A 7266-nucleotide genomic window follows, 5' to 3' on the forward strand; every position below is an offset into this window, starting at 1 on the left:
TACTGTAATTCTAAACATATTTCCTGTCACTTAGTAGAGAGGACAATCTTGGGGCTTAAATCCCTTCATGCCATTTAGACAATGCTCTGCATTGTATGATTCCAATTCATTGCCACCTACCACAGACTACTCCTATAACACTTTACATTCAAGGAAACAAGGAAAACAAATTAGCAAAGAAAAATGAGGGATAATAAAAACTTAAAATAACAAAAATGAAATGAACAACAGACAGGACAACTGCTTTTCATCTAATTCTACAGTTCCTCCCCATTTAGGAGAAAGGTAAGACAGATATTTGGTGAGCTTATATTGCATTATGAAGGATTCATACCTACCTGGAGGGGAAAAAAGACTTTCTTAAATTTCAAATCACCAAAATGTACCTAGAATCCTCTAGCAGACAGGAATTCACATATACACAGAACTTTTGCTGATGAACTGGTTTAATGGTGGCAACTACAAAAAGCAAGATGGATTTCATGTCTACCATGGAGAAGGCTGCCCTTGTCCCATCTTTGTTCAAGCTGACTCTATCTCAATTCTAATATTTTAGGAGTACAAAAGTTTTTTTTTTTTTTTTTTTTTTTTTTTTTACAAACTGTTATGATTGCTGAGAACTTCCCCTAACACCTGGAATGTCATTCATGTTTTGTGTTTTCAATAGCATTAGTAAACAGATACCTTGCTTTGTAACTAGCATGATCAGAAGTTGTAACTAAAAAACATTGCATTTCTGTTTTCCCCACAGAAGGAAAAAGCATGCACTCCTGAAAATAACTCCATTTTTTCACATCGCCCCTTCTGCTTCTCAAAACAAGAAAGAAAAAGCCAGTCCCTCTGTTCACATAAGTCAACTATCTGTCTTGGCAGCTACTCTTTCCTTGCATGGGGTGCCTCTAAGCAAAAATGATCACAGAATAAACAAACAGGGCCTCTTTCCCTTCATCTACCTCTTGCTCCTAAAATGTGTCTTTTTTTTTTTTAAACATAATTGATTAGCGTTATTTGGACAAATGTGTTTGCACAGCTTTGGCAAGCAAATGTGTATTTTTTTCTGCTCTGGCTGGAAGGAACAGTCTATTTCAAAGAGTTAAACAGCCACAGAGACCCTTGAGATGTTCTACATCCTCTAGCTGTGGTATGCACTCCGCTAAGCTTTGAACGATACACTGTTCAGCTGCCCCTTTGAGGATACGGCTATGTAAACCATCTTACAGACTCTTTTCCTACCTGTACTAAAGGCCTAGTGTCTCGAGTCAAAAAAACTAATGATTTCTGTAATTGGAAAAAATTACTGCTAGAAAGAAATGACAACAGGAAAGGGTTGAAATGAATAGGTAATCCAAACACGTGCCTGAAATTCCATCATTAATAATATAATTGGCATAAATGTTCTCAACAATGCTCCACTGTTAGTCACATATATCATTGTTTACATGGTTGTAATGCTTGGATTGACAAAGAAATAATTGTGCCTTAAGTCTGGGAAGTTTGTGGCATGATGCAAGTCAACCTCCTGTCACACTTCCGTTTAATTTGCCACTTTCTACAACAGAAGAGGGAGTCAGCAACAAAGATGCAGATCTCATATGCGCTGAAGTACTGGAACCACAAGGATTTTTTTTTGAAAACTGTGATCATTAAGTGAAAGAACTATGAAAGAAGCCCTTTGAACACAATAGTCAAATTCTTTTCTCAGTCACTGACTGTAGCTCAGGAATTTTGACTCTCTTCCTCTCAGCTGCCAGATGAAGCCATAGTAGGAGTACATAGTTGCAATCTTACACAAAAAAAACAAATGCATCTGTAATAGGTACATCACCATCACCAGTGCAAGTCTTAAAATATGCAGCCACTCAGAAGGAGCAAAATATTCAGCTAAATGTCTGCAGCAGAGATCTAATTGGAGAAAATAAATTAGACCCCATATTTCCATAATTGATTTACATAGCATTTCACTTTCAAATATGAAGAGTTGTCAAGCCAGTCATTCTCTGCTTCTTCATTTAAAGATAGCCCACATTTCATGACCACAATTCACTATTTACAACATATCAGGAACATTTGACCTATTTTTGAAAAGCTCCATAGAATGTTATCAGCTTTGTCTTGACAGACACAGTTAGGAGGCTATTTTTAAAGGTGACAGTCCAGTTGTCTTTCTTAATAGTCAGTTCTCTGTTATTCTAAATTCTGATATTGCTTTTTGTTGCTTACATAAGTATTATATCACTGTAACAGAAGGATACAGAAAAAGTGAGTCAGGAAAAGAAAACCAATACAGGATGAAGGTATATAGCACATGACAGAAGATTCCCAAAAGAATTTTTTGGAACAGGGAAGACAGACCTAGGTTTTATAAAGTATTCTGGGGATCAAGGAATTGAGGAATCTATCTGCATCAGTTGAAGAAAGGATTGGTGGATAAAAGTCATTTGCTATTTTTGGAAGACAAAGAGAAGGGACAGAATACAGTACCTCTAATACCAACAGGCCCAAAGCAGACTGAAACATAGCTTTTCAAGTAATTCAAGGAAACAACACTGAGAGCAAACATTTCTTTTATGTAATTTGGCAAACCAGTGCTAAAAAATGAAATGTGGATCACTGGTGTTTGCAACAGGAGATGGCCAAAAAAGATCTTGTGTGAATAATATGCAAAGCAACTGTGAGTTTTAATTCAATTCATCACAGAAATTAGGAGAGAAAACATTTTCTACTTTGCCAAATTGTAAACTGTTTTTCCCATCTGTTTTTCTTCTTTTTCTGTTTCTGCAATCAAGTCCTTTTAACTTTAATAAATATTGCATATCAAGAACTATCTAACAATTATTTATCTATTACAAAACATTACGCAAGCAACATAGAATTGATAGCATAATACTGAAAACATTCTTGACTTAAAAAAAAAAAAAAAAAACAACAACAAAACACACAGACCTATATTAAAAGGTCAAATCCCAAACTTCTCTCACTGATTTTTGCTAGAAGGTAAGTTATCTACAATGGGACAGCCCTGGAATAGCAAGACTTGGCACAAGTAATCTATCCATCTGTTGTTATCAGATATAATTGTGTACATTCCTTGTCACACTGGCAAAGGTCAGCTGAATTACCGTACTATTTATCTGTCCATTCAGGTTATCATGTCCTGTTTTCCTCATTAAGAAATTTGCTCACAGAACATTAGATCATCACCAGTTCTAAAGATATTTCCCTATGAAAGGAAAACACTTCTGATACTTTATCCATGGCATTCTTCTCTGAATTTATGAATTAAAGTTGTGATCCATATTCCAAAAGAATATACCCTCTGCGGTCAAAACACAAAAGATTTTGAGGAGTCCCAGGACCTTTTTGTATATGCCCACATATTTTGCTCTAAGTCAAAACATCTGTTGAAAACTGATAGCCATCATTCAGGCTCCTAGGAGAGAACAGTAGATTAGAAATCAATCTACCTCAATGCCACTGCCAATAAGACAAAATAGTCTCCAGCTAACAAACAGCAGAAAGTTATCAACAAAGTTGCAACTAACTAAAGCGCTGAATCAGATAAACAGGTATGGAACCTGGGAACTGGGCTAAAATCAAACCATGCCTAGAAATTTTGGGGGACAATCCTAGGTGGAACAGATCAAATCCCCGACACATAGCTTGCTGACAGTTTAACAATATCCTGAGACAGGGTCCAAGCTTGGACTTAGAATAGATGAACTTGTAGCGATGTGCTAGTAACAGCCTAAGTATAATCACCTTCATACAACTACTTTATTTACTCTCAGAGACCACAATGCTTTACAAATGACTTCCAACAACAATGAAAAAGGTACTGTCAGATCAATTATGTCAGAAGAGAAGGCACTGTAGTTTCTTTCCTGCTGCAGTGCAGACTGGCCAGGCCTGTAATACAGAATTTGAAGAACAGCCGACAGTGGACCTGAGTCAGGAGAAGACTAGGTTTTGGGGCATGTGGGCTGCCACTACCTTAAAACGAAAGTGACTTTTTTCCTCCATTTTGAGGAATTTTCCAATTACACTGTGATCTAGAATCTAATTTTCATTTAAAAATATCATAGCTCTTCTGATTATAAATTCAATTCCAAAGACTATGTAAATCAAAGTATTTTCTCTTTGAGGAGCAGCTGAGTTGAGTACGAGAACACCGCTTAGCCATTTTTTATCTGCATGTTCTTTACTTTGCCATTTCCTCCTCTTTAATATGAATTAGGTTTTATGGAAATTAATACCCCTATGTCACACTATGGACAGAAATGCCATGATGATGTTTTTTTCAGGAGCACATCCTTTTCTCCTTTTTCTTGAGGTTCATCAAGCAATTCACCAAAAAAAAAAAAAAAAAAAAAAAACCACCCTTAGCAAACAAAAAAGGATAGTATTCAGTTTTAATACAGAAATTTAAAAGTGCATTTTTAAGGAGATACTTCAGTGTTCACCTTATATCAGTTCAAGCTTAATAGCATGTAACCTATTCTTCTATGCTTAGGCCTTCCCTAAAAAGAATTTTATAAAAGAAGAACAGGGGAATTATTTAAGAGATTACCAAAGTGTCAAAATGACATGTTCAGCAGTCCTCTCTATCACTCAATAATTGCTAAGTAGGTCTCTACCTCCTTTCCTACCACGTTCATTTCTCCAAAACATGTATTTTTAATTAGCTTTGAGCTTAGGAAAGGAGCTTTACAGGGTTTATGATTTTTTTTTTTTTTAATAATGACCAGATGCGAAAGAGGAACGGCTCAAAGACCCTGTTACTACTGGTGTTTGCTCTGAACAATTTTTCATTGTTAAAATTCTCATTTTCAGTTGCATGAATTCTTTAATTATGAAAGCAAAAATCTCACTGATTTCAATGGAGCAAGGAACTAACTGAAATTGCATAATCTGGGACACACCACTCTCCAAAAAAGCATCAATTTTCATTAACCATCCAGTGAAAAACCAGTTAGTGTTTAAATTTTTGTCTTTCCACTGACATTTCATAGGCCCAGATTCTTGAATTGCAGCTCTTACAATTTATCAGCTGCAGGTAGCAAATCCTGGTAAAAGTTAATGCCTCAGAAACTCTGATAAGAAATGATGGCTTTTTAGACTGAACCTCAAAGAACAGTGACCGAAAAGAACTCCTGAAAGTGTGGCAAGTGGCCAAAGCGAGGCCATTTTTAGGACCTATAGATACAGTACATCAGGAAATTATAAACTAATTTCTGCAGTTTTGCATTGGTTGCAGGGTGTCTTAGAAATGGTTTTAAAAGAGCAAATGAAAGAGTGGTCAGTAAACCACAACTTGAGTTAAGGATAGCCACCATGGTCTCAGGAAGGGAAGGGCACACCTCACTTGCTTGTTGGAATTGTTTAAGCTTGTGCCTGCCAATACAAACATGGGGAATGCTCTGGATACTGTACATTTGGATTTTCAGAAAACACTTGCCAGAATTCCTAACCGAGATTAGTGTCTAATGTGCAAAGCCATAGCCTGATTCAAAAAGAGCAAATGGGGCCTCACAGAAGTAAAAGGCTGCCCATTGGGCAGGAAACAAGTCAAGCCCCTTTAAGTTACAGGGAGATTTCTGGTGTTAAGAACTGGCCTTACTAATAAGCTTAGAAAAGCTTTGCAAGAGGGAATTGCTACCTACTTAGACTTGGAGAGAATGAGTTAGAAGATATCCAGAGGCACAAACAGACCATATATTATTTAAGCATGAAGGCTAATTAATAATAAAATTATAATTTTGCTAATTTTGTAAAAGTAAAATTCAAGATTAAAGAATACTAAAGCAAAGGCCAGAGCTCTCTCACCAAAACCCCTACAAATCATACAATAAAAATAGACTTGAAACACAGCAACACAGTTTTAAACCAGAACCTCTTAGAAAAAAAACAAAAGCTGGGATAACTGGAAAGTCTTAAATAAATAAATTGCAAAGGAAACAAAAGCTTGTTTTTAATCAGAAATGAAAGTTGAAAAGTTTTATTTAAGGCGAACAAAACATTTGGGACTGGAAAAAAAACACTGATTCAGTGTTTCCAAAATGTTGCATTTTCAAATACTAGTAATAAGAGCAAGGCAACAAAAGCATAAAATTAGAAATAGGCTAAAATTCTCTTTTACCTAATGTACAATTGAAGCACTCACTTAGAATAAAGAAAACATGTATCCTCTTCCATTCTCTTATTCCCCAGGAGGCTGACTTTAACCAGTATGCTGTAATGCATTATACTATAGGATGCATTTGCTCTTCTGTTGAAATTGTTCTCTCCGTAGAAAGATTTACGTATTGACCTAGTTGGAGGGAGAAAAAACAAACAACCCCCCCCCCAACACTTTCTAACCTGTAAGGAAACCTATAGTGTAGTCCCTGATTTAATTATTATTTTACACAAAATAAATTCAATGAATTCAATGTTGACACCTTCTCCTTTGAGTAGGAGATTGGACTAGATGTCTTTCTCCAAACCAAATAATTTCATGATTCCACAAAAATGACCTCAACCTTAGTGACCATCAACCTCAGAATCCCCATGTATTTTAAGTGATTATCGTAACCACTACTGGATTAAGACAGCTGTCCATATCATTACCAGGCAAACCTGGTGAATCACAGTAAAGTGATTCACCAAAAAATTTCATCTGTCTGATTAGCATAAAAAAAAAAAAAACCTACTCTTATCCTCCCAGAGAATACGAAACACAATATGTATCGTATCTTTACAAAGATTAATCTATAGGTGTGCAGCTTAAAGACATAGAATAGAAGTCAGAGCTTGTTCTCAATTTCCAGTTGGAGAAATCACCTAAAGCTTTTTGCTTTATTCATCCGTAAAATGAACATAATGCTAGTCATGGTAATTGCCAGGAATACTTGTAATGATAAATGAAATAACTTTCATTCTGTAATATTTTTGGAGAGGATTAATGAAATGTTTTGCACATCATAGTACAAATTCCTTATTTTTCTGGGTTAAAACATACCTGTGCTGTCTTTAACGAAACTATATACTTCTGCATAATTTCAATGCTTTCTAATGGGGGGGGGGGGAACCTTACAAGGCCTGATCTTGTATAAACAAAGAAAGCTAACAAGGGTGCAGACACAATCCTCACTGGTTTAGAAGGATTATCCCACTGTGCAGTAAGACTTCTTTACAAGGTGGGAGCACCTCCACTCCAGCTGTCATTGCTAATAAGAGAGAAAAGAGAAAGCACCCTGAGCCATCCCACATTTCACCAAATCTGCGTCC

Source organism: Apteryx mantelli, chromosome 4 (genome assembly GCF_036417845.1).
Source record: "Apteryx mantelli isolate bAptMan1 chromosome 4, bAptMan1.hap1, whole genome shotgun sequence".
In the NCBI taxonomy this organism is placed as follows: Eukaryota; Metazoa; Chordata; class Aves; order Apterygiformes; family Apterygidae; genus Apteryx; species Apteryx mantelli.